The 20165-nt window shown below is 31.1% G+C and overlaps 2 long non-coding RNA genes across 2 annotated transcripts in view; one reads left to right on the top strand and one right to left on the bottom strand.

Moving 5' to 3' along the window:
- The window catches only part of LOC143042408 (uncharacterized), a 111461-nt gene that overhangs the window by 11151 nt on the left and 80145 nt on the right, over positions 1-20165 (bottom strand). The window lies entirely within an intron of this gene.
- On the top strand, positions 5773-9705 carry LOC143042405 (uncharacterized). The gene is made up of 3 exons (XR_012967974.1): positions 5773-5828; positions 7686-7896; positions 9111-9705. It is a non-coding gene; the product is annotated as an uncharacterized LOC143042405 (long non-coding RNA).

The following is a 20165-nucleotide window of genomic DNA, read 5'->3' as shown; positions in this document are numbered from 1 at the left end:
TATTATTTTTACATATTATGTTAGAGATTGATATTTCGTGCATAAATTTCAAATTTTATAGAAAAATAATCATAAATAAACAAGATATTCAACATTATTTAGGCACGTGCCCGTTTTTCTTTGATATGCCGAAAATCAATGAACCGTTTGACACGTGCCAAATGACAAAACAATTCATTAAACAATCATAATCTTTTTATTTAAGGTAATAAACAATTGTATCTAAAAAAATGTATGCTTAATATTTATAATTAAATGTGTTGTTCTTATGAAAAATGATTACAGAACAAATAATTTTGTTTTTGTTTTACTTCTTTCCCGACAAAGTTATTTGCCACAAGTGCACGACTTTGATGTGCGCCTACTAAATGACTAATAAGTTAGAGTGTGGTCAGCTTGTTATGTAAGAGATATGAAGACAAAATAAATATATATATTGATAAGTGTTTTGTTTTTATTTTAATTTCGACAAAGATGCGTGTATATATACAAATGGTTTCACTAAAACAATACGATGGAATTGAGAGAGAGAAAATTATGTGTCGTTCTTGGGGTTTATCCAAACCACTAGTTTTCAACCAGCTTGATATTTGTTTACAAAGGCTTCATACGGTACTTATTTGTTTGTATATTTCGACATTTTATTATTCTTCTAAAAGTAAAAGAAGTTAAAAAAATCATTTCCCGATTTTAAGTCAGATTAAGTTTCATTTTCAAATATATAAAAGAGACAAATGTTTTAAAAATGTTCCACATCTTTTAGTACAGTATTCACGAATTTTTTTTTCAGTATGTGTAAATTTAGAGCTAAAGATATAATTCTGACAGAGAAAGAGAATGCTTCGTATGAATGCCTTGAAAATATGCCTTTACCACATGATGTGTAAATAATTATTTTTTGTAATGCAATATAATCAGAATATTTAAACCTAAATATATCACGCGAAAAAAAGAAAAAGCCGACAGAAATATTTTCAACTATAATTTCTTTAAATCTACTTTTCTTAAAGAAGAACAAGTATCACAGGCACTTGTCTCAGAAAAGGTATATAGGAATTTTTTTTCTGAGACAAATGCCTGTGGCAAGTATGTCAGAAGGAAATCCGATTTGTATTGTTTTTAACAAATTGTCTGCTTAACATATCGTACGAAATAATTTATGAAATAATGACTATGTGCTATGCGCTTTACTCACTGTTGAAGGCCCGAAATATATTACTCAAACGGGTCATATATGAACTTAGTGTGTTGCATGTAGTAAAAATGCATTATCTTATTGGTTTCGTTTTGTCCAGTTATACATTTCTTAAAATGTCTTCATATATGAAAATAAATTTTGAACAGTGCACCATAAGAAACAAACTAAAGTGTTCCAGCTCCAAACCAGTCTATTGTTCAAACGCATGTCCGTCGTCGCCTGTCACCACATTAAAGCACGCTTGCAAGAAAAAATAAACAGAATAGAGATACGGGTACAAAACACATTATAGATAATGTGTCCGACCACCTGAAAAATAAAATTGGTTCAAGAGACAAAGAACGCTACGAAATATTAGATTAATTTTTCGGTACTACCGGGCTTATCACAGCCCAATAACAAGATGAATTTAATGAAAACGCAACAAGCATCTGCCGGTTATCCAAACTTCAACACGTACTTTAAAAAAAATATATATAAATGTGAATTAAATATCTATAAAAATTTGTATTTCAGTCACTTATTAATATGAACATCAAATAAAAATCCGACATTAGATATATTTCTCTGGTGACAAATTTATTATTTACAAGAAATATACACTTGAGAAAATACTTCTTCATTCAGATTTTTTTGTTAATAAAATTTCAACAACAATTCATTTATTAGTATCCAACTTTACCAAAAGGCTTCCCGTGTAATCAATTAATATGTAATTTGACACTTGTCAAACGGTTCATGGATTTTCGGCATATCAAAGAAAAACAGGCACGTGTCTAAATAATGTTGAATATCTCCTTAATTTATTATTATTTTTCTATAAAATTTGAAATTTATGCATTAAATATCAATTTCTACCGTAATATGAAAAGAAATTGCATGTAACAGCTCTCCATCTAGTTCTTAGTGGCATGTTATCAGTCCTTAGTGCACTAAGGACTCCTTAGCAGTGTTTAGACACACCCCCCATTGACTGCCTAAGAGGGGGTCCCTGCCAGTCATGCTTCAGTGATTCCCTATATAATCTCCCATTTTCCAAGATTAGTGTGTGGGGGTGGGGCTGGAAAAAAACCTAAATCCGCCTCTGCTAATTGGGAAGTCATTTTGTCTGATACACACATATAAATACCTATAATGTACAAAATGCTTCAAATATATGCATAAATAATAATGGTACGTCTAAAAACCGTTAAGGATCTCCTCGGTGCACGCAAGACATAAAAAGTCACTTAGGACATGTATTTTAGTGTTGAGGGTATTCATTCGATTCAAAACTTATTTCTTAATCTTGTAATTTTTGTTTTGATAAAATTTGAGACATAAATACATGTATTGAGACATATAATATACATGTATTATATGTCTCTGATAAAATAAAACCAACTTTAAAGAAGTTATTTAAGTTTGAATCGGCTGTCACCTGTGTTTTGCATTGGGATGCCAAAACATTATTGTTATTTACAAAAATGCCAAAACCTGCAAATATATTTTAGGCAAAAAGAGACATTTATAAATCGATGATTTTTTACACTAAACGTTTTTATAATTTGTTATAGAAATATTAATAAGTACATGTACATAGTTTTATCAGAGACATATAATATAATTGTATTATATGTCTCTGGTTTTATCAAGGATTTGTATAGTAACTATACACATCCTTGGTTTTATAAAGTCCTTCATTGCTTCAATTAACCCCTTGGTGAAATTTAAATGGCGAGACGATAATTAATAAACTATCTATCTATCGACATGCGCCGTTATTTAGGATTTTAGAATACGTCACGGATGACCGATGATCATTTTCAATACCAATCATCATTTGAATTTTGTCAATTGATCTTTAATGATTAGGACTGATTGGCGATGGCAAAGAATGTGTCTCTGTTGATGGTTATAAACACATAGAAGTAAACTTGACAAAAAAAAGTTTACTTGGAAAAAAATATAAAATTATATGAATATGCTAAATAAATTTTTCTTTGGTATGTAATAATCGAAGACGTTTAGAAATATAAAGAATCTTCACATAGTTGGGAAATTTTCTATTCAAGTTATATCATTTAAAAACGTTTAGAAATATAGATCTTTTTCGATGTACAATTTGGCCCGCTTGGAGATCTTAATAATTGTTTGCCTACTTTCGTCTATTTATATTGCTGAAATTCTTTAATAAAAAACTTGTACAAGCCCTTGCTATAATATAATGAAACTCGTCGCCAATATCACCATAAATACTTAAAGAACAGATACAATCTTATCCTAAATAGTTTGCCATCTAACAATTTAAAAAGAAATTTTGAGTCGAAACTGAAGTACCAAATCTTGAAAAAGAATCACCTTTTTTTGTAACAGTATAGACGTCGAAAATTAAACTCTATATATATATTCTTTTTTCAAAACTCCTGAAATTATTTAAAATTATCTTTAGACAGCTTTCATATGCAAATCTTTTTAGAAGTATGTGAGCGTATTACCCCCCCCCCCCTTTTTTCCTTCTATAAAATTTATTTGTAAACGATTTTGTGTCTTAATTTGTGTTTGCTAATTAACTGTTATGTAACATGCCGACTATGAATAAAGCTTTGAATTGAATTGAATTGAACTGCGGTTCATGCTGTCAAAAGTAAAAAATGTCTCCTTGTGTATAAGTTATTGATAAAAAAATATTTAAAGCCGCCAGAAGAATAAATCATTTCCTGAACTTAAATACATTTATTTGTAAATAAAGACAATTTGCCTAAAACATTCTCTCATATATTTAAACAATTGTAAAATAATTAATTCAACGACTTTCTTTTACTTTTTACTTTTCTTCTTCAGTTTTTTTTTTTACCCATTGCTCTTCAATTACTGATCACAAATTTTTCGGATGCTTTTTATCCTATTTTCGTATCGAACTTACATGTTAGCAGTTGAACGGAATTAAGTACATTTTTCAGGAATTTCAACTAAAATTTTCAACAACAAAATTCCACACTTTTTTACTGGGATTTTTTTTTCTGTTTTAAAGGCGCCACCAGTGACCCCGTAGCACACATAACCAACACCTCACATGGCGTATTCACGATGTTGAGGTATTGACCTACACTCACATTTATCAATATACAGCAAGTAGGTAATTTGGTGTTGAATGCCAGTAGGTCAGAATTTGTTAATTGAATTTTACCTGTAAAAGGGTCACTAGCTGTCAAATTCATGTTCATCGATTTTAATCAAATTCACATAACATGTGGTGTTGAATTGTTTATTAAAATTCCACGCACAATCTTGGCTGATATGCATAAAACCATTATTTCATGAACCTGCATGAAATATTGACTTATCACAGAACTAAAAAAATAAACCACCGAAAGTCCACATAAGAGATCATAAGAGGGTATAGAGAATAACGGGCAAAGAAAAAAAGGAATAAAGAATAGTGAAAGAAAGAGAATAATGGTAAAAAGTGTAAGTCATTAAAAATATAGCTTAAAAAAAAAGAAGCCTCTTGCATCAATTTGAGGAATTAACCCAAGATTAATTTTACGGCGGCTTATTTTATTTTGGATTAAAAATAAACACAATTGACAAGTTTCCTTCCCCTGCATTTTCGATCGCACATGTAAATAGCACGTTGGTCTCAAATAAGACACTGATCACAGGCACTTGTTTCTATCCATACGAAGGTCGACTATCCATATAAATACAGGCACTTGTTTCTATCCATACGAAGGTCGACTATCCATATAAATAGAAGAAGGTGGCTAACGAAAATTTTTTTAGGTCACGACAGTCTCCGCTTGGGACGCTTTTTCTACCCTTCAACTTAATGCTAAAAATCCCTACCTTATATGAATCGATTCAGTGAATATTTTCCTTTAACACTAAACTAATTTCATAATCCCCACAGTGTTCCTCTTCACGGTAATCTACTCTCAATTCACTAAACCATGTCCAAAAGTTCAACTACCATCTTTCCAATGTATCTACTTCCGGTTGTGGGCAGAATGCTATCTTTTTAAAAACGAAAGGATTCTGTAAAATTACCAGTTTATTATTTTCATTATCAATATATTTTTAAAGATGAAATTTCACCGAAATAAGTACATTTATTGTTGTTATTAAAAAAATCAGAAAGTCAGAAACTAATTTGAATGAATTCGATAATACTAGAGAATGCCGAATGTATATGGTAACTCTAAAGAATTTCATCGATCTTTTATTTTGGAGGTAAAAAACGTATCAGAATTAGGGGAAAGAAACTGAGTCAATGAAAACAAAATAAATTTACTGCGATGTCAACCGGAAGTAGATACATTGGAAAGATGGTAGTTGAACTTTTGGACATGGTTTAGTGAATTGAGAGTAGATTACCGTGAAGAGGAACACTGTGGGGATTATGAAATTAGTTTAGTGTTAAAGGAAAATATCCACTGAATCGATTCATATAAGGTAGGGATTTTTAGCATTAAGTTGAAGGGTAGAAAAAGCGTCCCAAGCGGAGACTGTCGTGACCTAAAAAAAATTTCGTTAGCCACCTTCTTCTATTTATATGGATAGTCGACCTTCGTATGGATAGAAACAAGTGCCTGTGACACTGATACATTACAACACTTGCCGTCAGTATTTGAAAATATTAATTAAGAAGGTATAGAAAATTAATGCACGCACACTATTATCCACCACAGCCAGGCCTAAATCGTTAGTCCGCAAACAACGAGGGTGATAAAAAAAACCCAGCACTTTGAACACAGCCACCGGCATGCTTTGAATTTGAAAGCTTCCCAAATTAGTAACTATCAAGTTTATTAAGCATCTAGAAAACTTTTGTCCTTCTTTATCAAAAATGAAATTTAAATCAATTTATTCATATATTTGACCGACTAGAATTAATTGGGGAATTTAAACCAATTTCTATTGTAAGTGATAAAACTATCAGATCATATCAGGGTGATTGAAATGAGGAAAAGGGGGGGGGTGATGAGGTATTTTGGGGGGAAGAAAGAAGGGAGGGTGAGTCCACCCCCTTCAATTTGAGAATATGCTATTATCTTGTAAACGGTTTAGATCCCCACCCCTAAACCATATATATTCTTGAATGGGACAATAAAATGAATCAATTAAAATTAAAGGGAAGTCCCTGGGGGGTCACCCCACCCCATTCAATTTGAGAATGTGCTATTATCTTGTAAACGGTTTAGATCCCCATCCCCGTTCAATTTGAGAATGTGCTATTATCTTGTAAACGGTCCAGATCCCCACCCCTAAACCATATATATTCTTGAATGGGACGATAAAACAAATCAATTAAAATTAAAAGGAAGTCCCTGGGGGTCACCCCGTCCCGTTCAATTTGAGAATGTGCTATTATCTTGTAAACGGTCAAGATCCCCACCCCTAAACCATATATATTCTTGTATGGAACAATAAAACACATCAAATGAAATATAGGGAGAGTCCATGGGGGGTCACCCCCACCCTCACATGTTTGAAAAACTTTTAAATGGTTGAGATCCCCAGTAGTTAAGTGAAAAAAATTCCGGATCACAGGGGGAGGATTCTAGGGGTTGGTAGTTCAACTTGGAACCCCTCCTTTTTTTCAATGCATTTGAATGGGAACATATAGTTGGAACCACCCCTCCTAAATCTTGGGTTGGGAACAGGGAACCCCCTTTATAAAATGGCTGGATCCATCCAGGCATACCATCTAGCTAGCTATTAAGGCTTTAAAAATATGAAATAAATCAAACAAGGAAATTAACGGTGTAGGCAACTGTTTTGAATTTTTAAAAAAGCCTTTATTAACAATGTTAAATTTTGTGTGCATTTATTTTTGCTTATTTTCAATAACAAATAAATAATGGACAGAATTGCGTGATTGATTATTGTAATTTACGAAAAATCTGCATACATGTTATAAAATGGGAAGTAGAAACTGGGAATTTGTCAAAGAGACAACAACACAAGTGACAACCAAAGAGCAGACAACGACCGAAGGTCACCTATGGGTCTTCAATGCAGTGAGGAAATTTTGGCACTGGTCTTCAGCTCATAAATATGTCTCAGAAATGAGAATGATATACAGCTCTCATTTGCATTAATAAAAACCTCACAATATGTTCTGAATATCAGAATATACAGAATTGCAAGATACTCTCATATTGTACACATGGAGCTGAGAAACTGTAAAAATAATCATGCTAATTTAACATTTAAGTCCTCGGAATCAATCTTAATATGCATACTGTTGTACAAAGGAATATAAGTATGCAAAAGACATATATATATATATGGTCTTCAAAAATAAGAGTATCAATGCTATTAATTTATGACAAGATCTTAATCAAGTAATTATTTTGGTTTGTTTAAATATTTAGGAGGTTAGTATGACCTCCTTTTTTGTGATGATGTTTTCCTTTTAAGCTGGGAAAAATTGTTTGTATCAACAAAAATAAAAACACAAAGTTAATCTAAAATTATGTTTTTATCATTTTTTTATGTTTAGATCATGTAGATTGTCAGCAAGATGAAAAGAAAAAAAAATATGCAGCTCAAAAGTCAAAATGTGGATAAGCTGAGGTTCAAGGTCCTACTTTTGCAGATTTTCATATTTTGCATGAATGAATTTAAAGTTTATACCATGGACAGCAGAGAAAGAAAAAAAAACTTTCAATTTTCCTGCTTCTGAAGGATAAATGTAACACATCTTGTTTTTGGTAAGTTTTATGCTCTGTTTTAATAGTGTTGGTGCATTCATCTGTCCAGTCCTTCCTCTAAATTGTATCCTCTTTAATTTCAGTAAGTAGCCTGTGGATTTACATATATATATACTCAAAATTTAGTACTAATATTAAGGGATTTTAGCATGACATCCTGTCGAATGCTTGTTAATCATGTTTATGTTCCAGAACATATGAGTATTTAGACTACGCGTACAGTCTGCCCAATTTTAAGAAGTTGGTCAAGTTTATTAGAAACAAATATACATTACAGATCAACATAACTGAAATCTTTAATAGATTAATACAAAAAGTTTAATTGCAGTAGAAATAAAAATACATGTTTGGTTGAGCTCTGGTATTAGACAGTACAAGTACCGGGTATACTCAAATGGTCTGATTGTATGCATATGGTCGGACTGTAAGAGTATACTTATAATTATGTTTCGGACCATAAACGTACGGTCCAAATACTTATATGGTCTGAAACATTTATACATGTCTTAAAATAAGTATCTGACAAACACGTTGGTGTTTATGAACTTGGTAATAAGTTATTCGATAGAAATATAATGTTTTCAGATTATAAAAATAAAAATATCCCATATTTACTTTTAATAAAGAAGAAGATTATTGATGTATGTATAACTGTAAAATGAGACAGCAAGCCAACAACACAAAAAATAAGTATGAAACAATATATTTTTTTGTATCAATGTTATAATCATGATAATTTCCAATATGTCCGAAGATTTCAAGGTATTTTTACATTGAAATAAAACACAAATTGAACTCTGTCAGAACTTCAAAAGCTTAAAGATATATTGTTTCTGTTGTCTGCATTTTGTATAATATATTGAAATTCTAGTGAATAATGGAATATGTTATTATAATTGCCTAAAGTTTTAACATTGATCTTTATATATGATATAAATAACTTGGGAAAATACCCAAACATTATAAAGAAGAATAAATTAATTGATTATTATATACCGGTAGTATTAGAATAGGAAGATGTGGTACATTGCTAATTTGACAACTCTCCATCAGAGACCAAAGGATGTAAGAGGTTAGAAACTGATGACATTGGACAACCTTTAACAATCAGTAAAATCCATACCGCATAGCTATTTTTATTAAAAATCATATTATTGCTCCATGTATGCAAAACATTTTATATAATACTTCAGATTTTATTGGTTCTTTTTCAGAAGGATTGAAATTCATCATCTAGAATAAATGGAGAAAACATAGAAACAAGACCAGAATAAATTCAAAGACAAAAGTTGGATCAGCTATTATTTTCATCACTCAGTCAATGATTTGAAGTTCTTTTAAATACCAAAGATATTGAAACCACAATAATGTCAATGTTCTGTGGCTGAATGACCAAAAAGTGGACTATAAGATCACACAATGCTGGATGATAAGAAACTATTAATGTTTTGTGTGGAGGGATATTGTGAAAAAAAATAGATTTACTTAAATAGCTACTGTAAATTCAAGAATTGTTGTGAGGGTTTATATTTGCAAAAATTGCAACACAGATGTAAACGCAATAATTTAAACTCCCATTTAGAAATATTTTATATGAATTAAACTGATCTCAAAATCATAAAAAATTAAAATCTCATATTAGTCTTAAATGACAAAAATCCAATAATAAATGCACGCAATAATTTCTGAATTTACAGTACTAGTATGTTCAGCCTTATATTAGAGTTTTTCATTGATTTTAAATGGTAAATAATAGTGTTTCAAGAAAGTATTCTATAATTCATAAATAAACATATATTGATACTTACATTATCTACTTTGTTGTTTAAAAGTTTAGTTTTGAACAGTTATAGAACAATATGTTAAATTAACATTTCCAAAGAAAAAAGATATTCAATTAAAAAGATTCATCTTATAACAATTTACTACCAAATAGAATACATTGTAACATACACATTACTGTATATTTATATCTATATATTTATAATTTGAATCCCATAGGATTTTATTTTGTCCCATGGGATATTAAAAATCCCATGGGATAATAATAATCCCATGGGATTTTTTTTGTCCCATGGGACAACAAATATCCCATGGGACTACAATTATCCCATGGGACCAAAAAAAATCCCATGGGATTTAACCAAAATCCCATGGGATAATGGTAAATCCCATGGGATTTTGCCCTGTCCCATGGGATATTGAAAATCCCATGTTTTTATAAATCAAATAGAAAAATAAATATAATAGTAACAGTAGAAAACCAATGAAATTATTGAATCCCATGTAATTCCGCACATTTTGGTTATATTCATGACATTGTAGCTCTTATTTGAGGCGGCGGCGGATTTGCAAATGAGTGTTTTGCAAATTTAAAGTGTCCAGTGTTATTACATTATACATCTTACCATTTATATTATTCAATAGCATTTTATAAAACAAACCATCTCGCCATACAGTATCGAATGCCTTCTCAAAATCTACAAAGGCACAATATAACTTCTTCTTCTTACATTTCAACAATTCAAAAAAAGAATATAAGGTAAATATATTATCTGTAGTAGAATACTTTTGACGAAAACCACTCTGGTTTTCTTGTATGATAATAAATTCATCTGAAAAATCATTTAATCTTTTATTTAGTATTCCAGTAAATAATTTTCCCAAGCAACTAACAATAGTGATTGGTCTATAGTTCTTTGGATCTTTAGAGTCACCTTTATTTTTATATACAGGTTTAATAGTGCCAATAAGCCAACTTTGTGGAATTAAGCCTTTGTCGAATATAATATTAAAAAGTTTCTCATAAATACAAATAAACTGGGTAGATGTGGATTTTATGTATTCATTTATAATTTCGTCTTCTCCACAAGCTTTGTCATTCTTCAGTTTCTTAATGCACCGAAGAATTTCATCTTGCGAAAAAGGCGAATTTATATTTTCATTTAGCTGCTCACTTTGCATGGGATCAATGTCGGGAAAACGCACACTTTGATCATCTTCCGGTGCAGCGTTCAAGTTTTTGAAAAAATCGTGTAATTTTCCTATATCAATATCGGGTTGCTTTTTCTTCTTTCCTTTATTTAAAATTTTCCAAAATTCTTTCGGATTGTTGCCACGCAAATTTTGAATTTTGTTTGAAAGATCATTTCTAAACTTTCTGTTTTTGTTATCGAGAACCTTCTTATAAACTTTTTCGGCATTTAACATGTCTAAATGGTTTTGGCAACTATTTTTAGACTTAAATCGTCTCTTTAATTTTCTATAATTTTGGCGCGCAAATTTACATTCCACATCAAACCATGCTCGAAACATGAAATCCAGCAATTTGATTGGTTGATTTTCGAGTCTGAGTACAAAAATCATGCTCGAAAGTTTTATGACCGTGAGGCCAGGACTGCTGATACAATAATCAACGACACTGGCATTACGACAAGTAAATCGCCCAATATTTTGATCCCTTCCCATTCTCCCATTTAGTATGAAAACGCCGTTACCTTTACAAAAATTCAACAGCATATTTCCATATCTATTTTTTCCTTTATCCATGTTTACACGTTTAATAGGGAAAGACAGATCTTTAAGAGCATTAACGGGATTTTCGATAAAATCAGATAAATTATTATCACCATGTTCATTTCCATCAATAATTACAAAATCATCATCACAACCTGTTCTGGCATTAAAGTCGCCTAAAAGGCATATATAATTTGAATAATTTGAAAAGCGTAAGTATTCTTGTTCAATCTGATTTATCGCTTCATCTGATGAATACTTAGTATATTCCGGAGGAATGTAAACAACACCAAAAACAACGGGTTTGTCTAAATTAAAAACTTTCCCGTTTACTTGAAACCACAGAACGTATTTACAATCTGTTTCTTTAATTTCTATCATGTTCTTTAAATTTTCTGTATAACCAACTATAATACCCCCTGATCGTCTGCTAGTCACCGTTTTTCTGTTTTTCATTTTAAAATGAAAACCAGGAAAATTTATGACATCAATATCGTCCGTTTTCGTCTCAACAAAACATACGATATCGTGCTTTTTAATTATATTTTCAAATTCTGGATATTGCATTCTGGACTTTATGCCACAACAGTTTAAACATAAAATATTAACATCATTAATGACATGATTACTGTTAAAGGTACTATTTACACTCGGTGAACGACCACTAGTGTCATAGGAATATGAACTATTTAAATCTCTGTCGTATAAATCATCATTTAAAAAATCTGAATAGAAATTAGCAATGATTTCTGAAAATAAATTGTATATTTCAACTGCAGTAAAATGGTCAAAGAACAATGTAACGAGTGTTATAATTGGACGACAATCGTTTGCCAGATTTTATATAAAAAATACCGTCCTTTTTTAGAGGCGGCATGCAATTATCAAACTACTCATGGTGTGGACATCACCGTTATTGACACCTGGACAAGCGAAATTCGTTGAATAAATTAAAAAAAAAAACAGTGAATTACAGAAGGGCTGATTATATACAATATGAGATTAGTACACTAGAAAGAGAAAATCAAGTAATCCAATACACAAATAATGCACGATTCAATTATGGAAAAAACAATTATTTCGTCATGGAAAAATACATATTTTTCATTTTGCTTTTCAAAATAATTGAATACATAAGTCAGAGTTTAAATGCCTTAAACCTGAAAGAGTCAGTTTTAAATTGTAGGATATAAACAATACATGTACATTGTCGGAAAGACTAAATGTTTGCTTACTCGCTAAGAAACAGGAGAAAACCTCTTCGTTCTGTTTTTAAATCTGGACCCAAAAAAGTTTAATTTTTACAGGTAAATGTAATTACGGGTGACGTGATTGTCAAACCTCTACCTGTTACATATGGGTAATAAATATAGGGCGATATCTTTTTGCGCCAAAAAGTAACTCATTTGCGCCAAAACTTAATTGCGCCAATACCTCTTTTGCGCCACCTAATTTTCAAAACTATAGGTATCATTTGCGCCAATAAAATAATCATCTAATTGCGCCAATTTTATATATTTTTATTTATATATAACAACTAAATGATTGACTAAGTACCAACAGCAAAAAATTCCTCTGACAGTGTACACTGAAATTTCAAATTAGCCTCGCATCCTAATAAAATTATACCGCTTGTTGGATCGTTACACAATACAAAGTCATCATCTTTGTTTGTAATAACACCAATATCATCTAATACTCTGTGAAATTTTGCTCGATTGTTAGATTAAGCCGGACGCAGTTTTCGTCTCTCTATATACATAGACTGACTCACATATTTTAAATCTTTCTTTTCTAAATTTTATTCTTCAATTTGGAAGATCTCTGAATTTATTATTTTTGAAGGTCGCTCTGACAACAAATTGGTTGCTTTTCTTTTACACGCAGTTCTCAAAATTTGACGTTCTAATTTCTGGACTTTGATAATGAAAAAAATACATTTCTTTTTACAAATGAAAATATGGTATTTTATACTGCCAAAATCTGCTATGAAATTTTATTAAAGCGAAAATGTATTTTATACTCGTGATAGTTGACTTGTATTTGCATTATAATTTTAAGAAAAAAATGTTTTATAGTCTCTCAAAACTCTTTATAGAGTGGCCCTTGTTGTTAACTTGTGTGTTTAAAAAGCTGTATATTTTATATGTAACAAGTGGCGAGACTTTAATATAGTATTTGTCTTGTCTTGTCTTGATATAGGTAAAACATGTACAGGTATGATATAGGTAAAAAATATTAACAGGTAAATGTGGCGCAATTTCATTTCATTTATTGGCGCAAATAATACCATCAAAATAAAAGAGAGTGGCGCAATTAATACCTTTTCAAAACTGCAATTGGCGCAAATTGATTCTGCCCTAAATATACAACTACCCGCAATAAATGTTGACATAACAGGAAAAAAGTAATAAAGGTCTTTTAAGACTGCCCAAAACAAAAAAATAACTCATGCACGAAAAAGATATTTTGAAAGGTTAATATTCCTACGGTTTCTGTTTTATATATTTTTCTCTTATCTTTTATTCTAATTATCACTCCTGACTCGAAAACTAGCATATTTTAACACAAGACACAAAATCACAATCCAGTGATATGATTTTTTTTTAATTAAATCCTGCACATAGGAAATAGCCTTCTACAATAATTAAGTCAGAGCTCTTCAAAATTGACGAAGAACATATATAGAAAAGAAAGAAAAGAAATTTAAAATGTGTTCGTCAATCCATGTACAAATAAAGAAGGGAACTTCATCAAGTTCAACCAAAAATCCATCTGAATTTCACAAACTTCTAGATGATCTTGGTGTTGTCTCGGTGTTGTAACAAACACAGATGTTTCAGCATATTAATTTTGTAGAGAATTAAAATTACTCTACCAAGTTGTAAATTGCTGGTCCTAAGCATGAATAATGGAGGAGCGAATTCAATTATTAGTCGTTTTATACATTTATAAGTAAAAATAAATAAATTCATAAAATTGGCCAGACAAGATAAATTTATCAAACCGGCAAGACAAGACAATTTATTACAACTTAGGCACTCGTTACAAGATTAAAAGTCAAGATTCTTATATAAAATAATCTCAATAATTGTACAAAATCTAATGTTTGATCGTATTTCACTTTGTTTCTTTTCAAGGTAAATAAATAACATTTTTTTTTTAATTTCATTCTTCAAGTTTTAATTGTTTATTTTTTCCAGACAGTGGACAATTGACATGACAATAGTAAACCAAGGAAGTTGATAACCCTCTGAGACTCTGTTTGAATGTATTTAAAACGAATGTAGGACAGAAAGTCACAGGACAAAAAGCCACAGACAAAAAGTCGCGGTCAAAAAGTCACAATACAGTTTTTGAGAAAAAAATTCTTTGAATAAGAAAAAAACTAATTTTTAAAACATTTTTTTTTAGTTTGACTTGAAGTATTCTATATTGCAACTTTGTTATTTAAATGTATTAAATAAATATATATTATGATTAAATAATTGTTATCTGCCAAGGAATATATCATTTGCATGATCAAAATTTAATAATTTTTCATTTATCAAGGCTTATGGAGAGTTGTCTCATTGACACTCACACCACATCTTCCTATATCTATTATGAACAAATATCCAAAGCTTAGAAATGAAACAAATTAATTGTGACTTTTTGTCCTGTGATTTTTGTCCTATCAAATTTGTGACAAGTTTATGTCCTGTGACTTTTTGTCCTGTGACTCTGTTTACCATTTGAAAATGACATCTTCAAAGTTTCGGTGTTAAAAATATCCAGTCTTTAAAAACAGTAAACTTTATCAAATACAAATACAATAATATATATTTAATAAATATTTACACAAACGACGAACAAAGACATCGTTCATTGTTTTTTTGACACCATGTTATCATTTTTTTATTACAAGGTACAAAGTCTTGACATTTTTTTTCATGAATACATTCTTCAAGGCCATACATTTACACCTTTATTACAACTACGGATCAAGGTTATCTAGACTACAACAGGTATATTTTCTGTTTCATCAAACAGCCCAACGAAACATATACCCCAAATACAGCTGTGCAGTCCTTTTTTGTTGCACCATGTGCTCTTTTTGTTCCTCATAGCAAATTACGATTTCTGTTGATTCTTTACAAAACAGTGATTATAAGACCCTTTGTGCTCTTATGAACTCCTTTATGTTCCTTTCTGCTATATTGTGCTTTTATTGTGCTCAAAGGAGGTCCTTTATGGTGATTACGAGACCAAAAGAACATGATATGTTGTCATATGTTTGGTATGTAGAAAAATAAGTCTCAGAAAAAATCTCTGCGTGGGATTTTTTTTCATGAATTTGGATTATAATATTTAAATGTATGAATGATTTGGTCAATTTTAGAGGTCAATGTCTAACTCTATCTCTACCTCTATTACATGGCCCACAGCTGGTAATAGCATGAACAGTTCAGGTGGTCGTTGTGACAACCAGACACTTCTACCTAATGCTTTAAAACTTTTACTGGTCTAGTGCTATGGGTAATTTTAGATACCATGCATACATATGTACCTCTACTACTGGTAACCATGGCTTACACGGAAAAATCAATAGGACATTGAACAAGTTCCAAGTATAATAGATTTCAACACGTACCTGTAATACATATAGAATATCCAACAAGTACCTACTATACCAATAGCTAGGATATTTAAGAAGTACCTGCTTTAGATATATGACATTCAACTAGTACTTGCTATAACAATAAGACATTAAACAAGTTCCTACTATGATAGCAGGAAATTCAAAACTTACCTGCTTTATTCATAAGACATTCAACAAGTTCCTAGTGTACCAATAGCACATTCAACACGTACCTGTTATATCTATATGACATCCAACAAGTACGAACTATACCAATAGGATATTCAACAAGTACCTGCTATAGCTATGTGACATTGACAAGTACCTGCTATATGTAGAGGATATACATTAACTTCCTACTTTAACCCTAGGACATTCAACAAGTACTTGATATGACTTCAGGAATTTAACAAGTACATTTGTACCTGCTATGACTATATGATATTCATCGAGTACCATCCATAACTATAGGACATTCAATAAGTACCTGTATATCTCCATGACATTTAACAAGTTCCTGATATGACTACAAGACATTCAACAAGTACCTGCTATAGCAATACGAAATTCAACACGCACCTGCTATAACTATAGAAATTCAACAAGTTCCTACTATAACTATAAGACATTCAACAAGTTCCTACTATAATAACAGGGTTTTGCCACGCACTTGATATAGATACGGTATAGGACATTCAACAAGAACCTACTATATCAATGAGATAACCAACATTTACCTACTATAGCTATAAAATATTCAACAAAAACCTGCTATATCTAATATATTTTATATAACTCCTGCAACAACTATAGATCATTCAACTAGTATCACTATACCAAAAGGATATTCAACAAGTACATACTATACCAAAAGGATATTCAACAAGTACCTACTATACCAAAAAGGATATTCAACAAGTACCTACTATACCAAAAGGACAAGTACCTGCTGAAGATATTGGACATTCCAAAAGAACTTGCTATAACTATAAGACTATAAACATGTTCCTACTATAACAGTAGGAAATTCAGCACGTATCTGCCTATCAATAAGACAATCAACAGGTTTTCAGTATAACAATAGAAATTCAACACGTACCTGTAATATATATATATAAACGAGTCTAAATTGAAAACTACGTTCAAACCTATGATTGCGTTGGATAAAAACCGCAATTTTTATACGTGTGCATGTAAAACAAATTTCGTTGTAGAAGGGTCTAAAAACAGCACATACAACATTTTCCAAAAGACCAAAACAGTGAAAAAGTATATTTAAAATATATATATAACTCGTCTAAAGATCAACCCAACCATGTTAGTTCTGTGAATATACCTATCACCAATCTGTTCATCTATCTGCATACTGTATATCTATCGACAATCTGTACATATATCACCACTCTGTATATATATATCACCACTCTGTATATATATATCACCAATATGTATATCTATTAACACTCTGTAAATATATCACCCCTCTGTATATTTATCACCACTCTGTATATCTTCCACCACTCTGTATATTTATCACCACTCTGTATATCAACCACCACTCCGTTAACTACCACCACTCTGTTTATCTAATCTCATCTATACATCTATCACCACTCCACATCTATCTCAAATCTGTATATCTATCACCACTCTGTATATATTTCCTTAAGTGTATATATATATATCAAATACTTGTATATAAATTACCTCTATGTAAGTCTATCACCACTTTGTATATCTATCACCACTATGTATATCTTTCACCAATCTGTATATCTATCACTACTCTGTATATATATCACCACTCTTTATATGTATTATCACTTAGTATATATCTATCACCACTCTATCTTCACTCTGTATATCTATCACCACTATGTATATCTTTCACCAATCTGTATATCTATCACTAATCTGAACAGCTATTACCACTCTGTATACCTTTCACCACTCTGTATATCTTTCACAAATCTGTAAATCTATACCGATTCTGTATATCTATCACTACTCTGTATATATATCACCACTCTTTATATATATTATCACTTAGTATATATCTATCACCACTCTATCTACACTCTGTATATCCATCACCAATCTGTACACATATCACCACTCTGTATATCTTTCACTAATCTATACATCTATCCCGATTCTGTACATTTATCACTACTCTGTATATCTTCCACCACTCTGTATATTTATCACCACTCTGTATATCAACCACCACTCCGTTAACTACCACCACTCTGTTTATCTAATCTCATCTATACATCTATCACCACTCCACATCTATCTCAAATCTGTATATCTATCATCACTCTGTATATATTTTCTTAAGTGTATATATATCACATACTTGTATATAAATTACCTCTATGTAAGTCTATCACCACTCTGTATATCTATCACCACTCTGTATATCTTTCACCACTCTGTATATCTTTCACAAATCTGTAAATCTATCCCAATTCTGTATATCTATCACTACTCTGTATATCTATCACCACTCTGTATATATATTATCACTTAGTATATATCTATCACCACTCTATCTACACTCTGTATATCCATTACCAATCTGTACACATATAACCACTCTGTATATCTCTCACCAATCTATACATCTATCACCACTCTGTATATATATTATCACTTAGTATATATCTATCACCACTCTATCTACACTGTATATCCATTACCAATCTGTACACATATCACTACTCTGTATATCTATCACCACTCTGTATATCCATCACCAATCTGACACATATCACCACTCTGTATATCTATCACTAATCTGAACATCTATCACCACTCTGTAAATCTTTCACCACTCTGTATATCTTTCACCAATCTGTAAATCTATCCCGATTCTGTATATCTATCACTACCCTGTATATCTATCACCACTCTGTAAATCTTTCACCCCTCTGTATATCTTTCACCAATCTGTAAATCTATCCCAATTCTGTATATCTATCACTACTCTGTATATCTATCACCACTCTGTATATATGTTATCACTTAGTATATATCTATCACCACTCTATCACCACTCTGTATATCCATCACCAATCTGTATACATATCACCACTCTGTATATCTATCACCAATCTGTACATCTATCTTCATTCTGTATATACATGTATATCACCAATCTGTATATCTATCGACAATCTGTACATATATCACCACTCTGTATATATATATCACCAATATGTATATGTATTACCACTCTGTATATATTTACCAACACTTTGTATATTTTTCACCACTTTATTTTTTTTTCAACCTGTTGATATATCACCATTCTGTATATCTATCACCAATCTGTACATCTATCACCACTCTGTATACCTATCACCAATCTGTACATCTGTCTGCATTCTGTACATCTATCTGCATTCTGTATATATATCACCAATCTGTATATCTCACAACAATCTGTACATATATCACCACTCTGTATATATATCACCAATAAGTATATCTATTACCACTCTGTAAATATATCACCCCTCCGTATATTTATCACCACTCTGTATATCTTCCACCAGTCTGTATACCTATCATAACACTGTTTATCAACCACCACTCCGTTAACTACCACCACTCTGTTTATCTAATCTCATCTATACATCTATCACCACTCCACATCTATCTCCAATCTGTATATCTATCATCACTCTGTATATATTTCCTTAAGTGTATATATATCAAATACTTGTATATAAATTACCTCTATGTAAGTCTATCACCACTCTGTATATCTATCACCATTCTGTATATCTATCTCCAATATGTACATTTATCACCACTCTGTATACCTATCAGCAATCTGTACATCTATCTGCATTCTGTTCATCTATCTGCATTCTGTATATATATCACCAATCTGTATATCTCACGACAATCTGTACATATATCACCACTCTGTATATATATCACCAATATGTATATATATTACCACTCTGTAAATATATCACCCCTCTGTACATTTATCACAACTCTGTATATCTTCCACTAGTCTGTATATCTATTACCACACTGTATATCAACCACCACTCCGTTCACTACCACCACTCTGTTTATCTAATCTCATCTATACATCTATCTCCAATCTGTACAT

The sequence above is a fragment of the Mytilus galloprovincialis genome, chromosome 8, assembly GCF_965363235.1.
Source record: "Mytilus galloprovincialis chromosome 8, xbMytGall1.hap1.1, whole genome shotgun sequence".
NCBI classification, from domain to species: Eukaryota; Metazoa; Mollusca; class Bivalvia; order Mytilida; family Mytilidae; genus Mytilus; species Mytilus galloprovincialis.
Note: the sequence above shows the minus strand (reverse complement) of the source record. Positions and strands in the feature narration are given on the sequence as shown.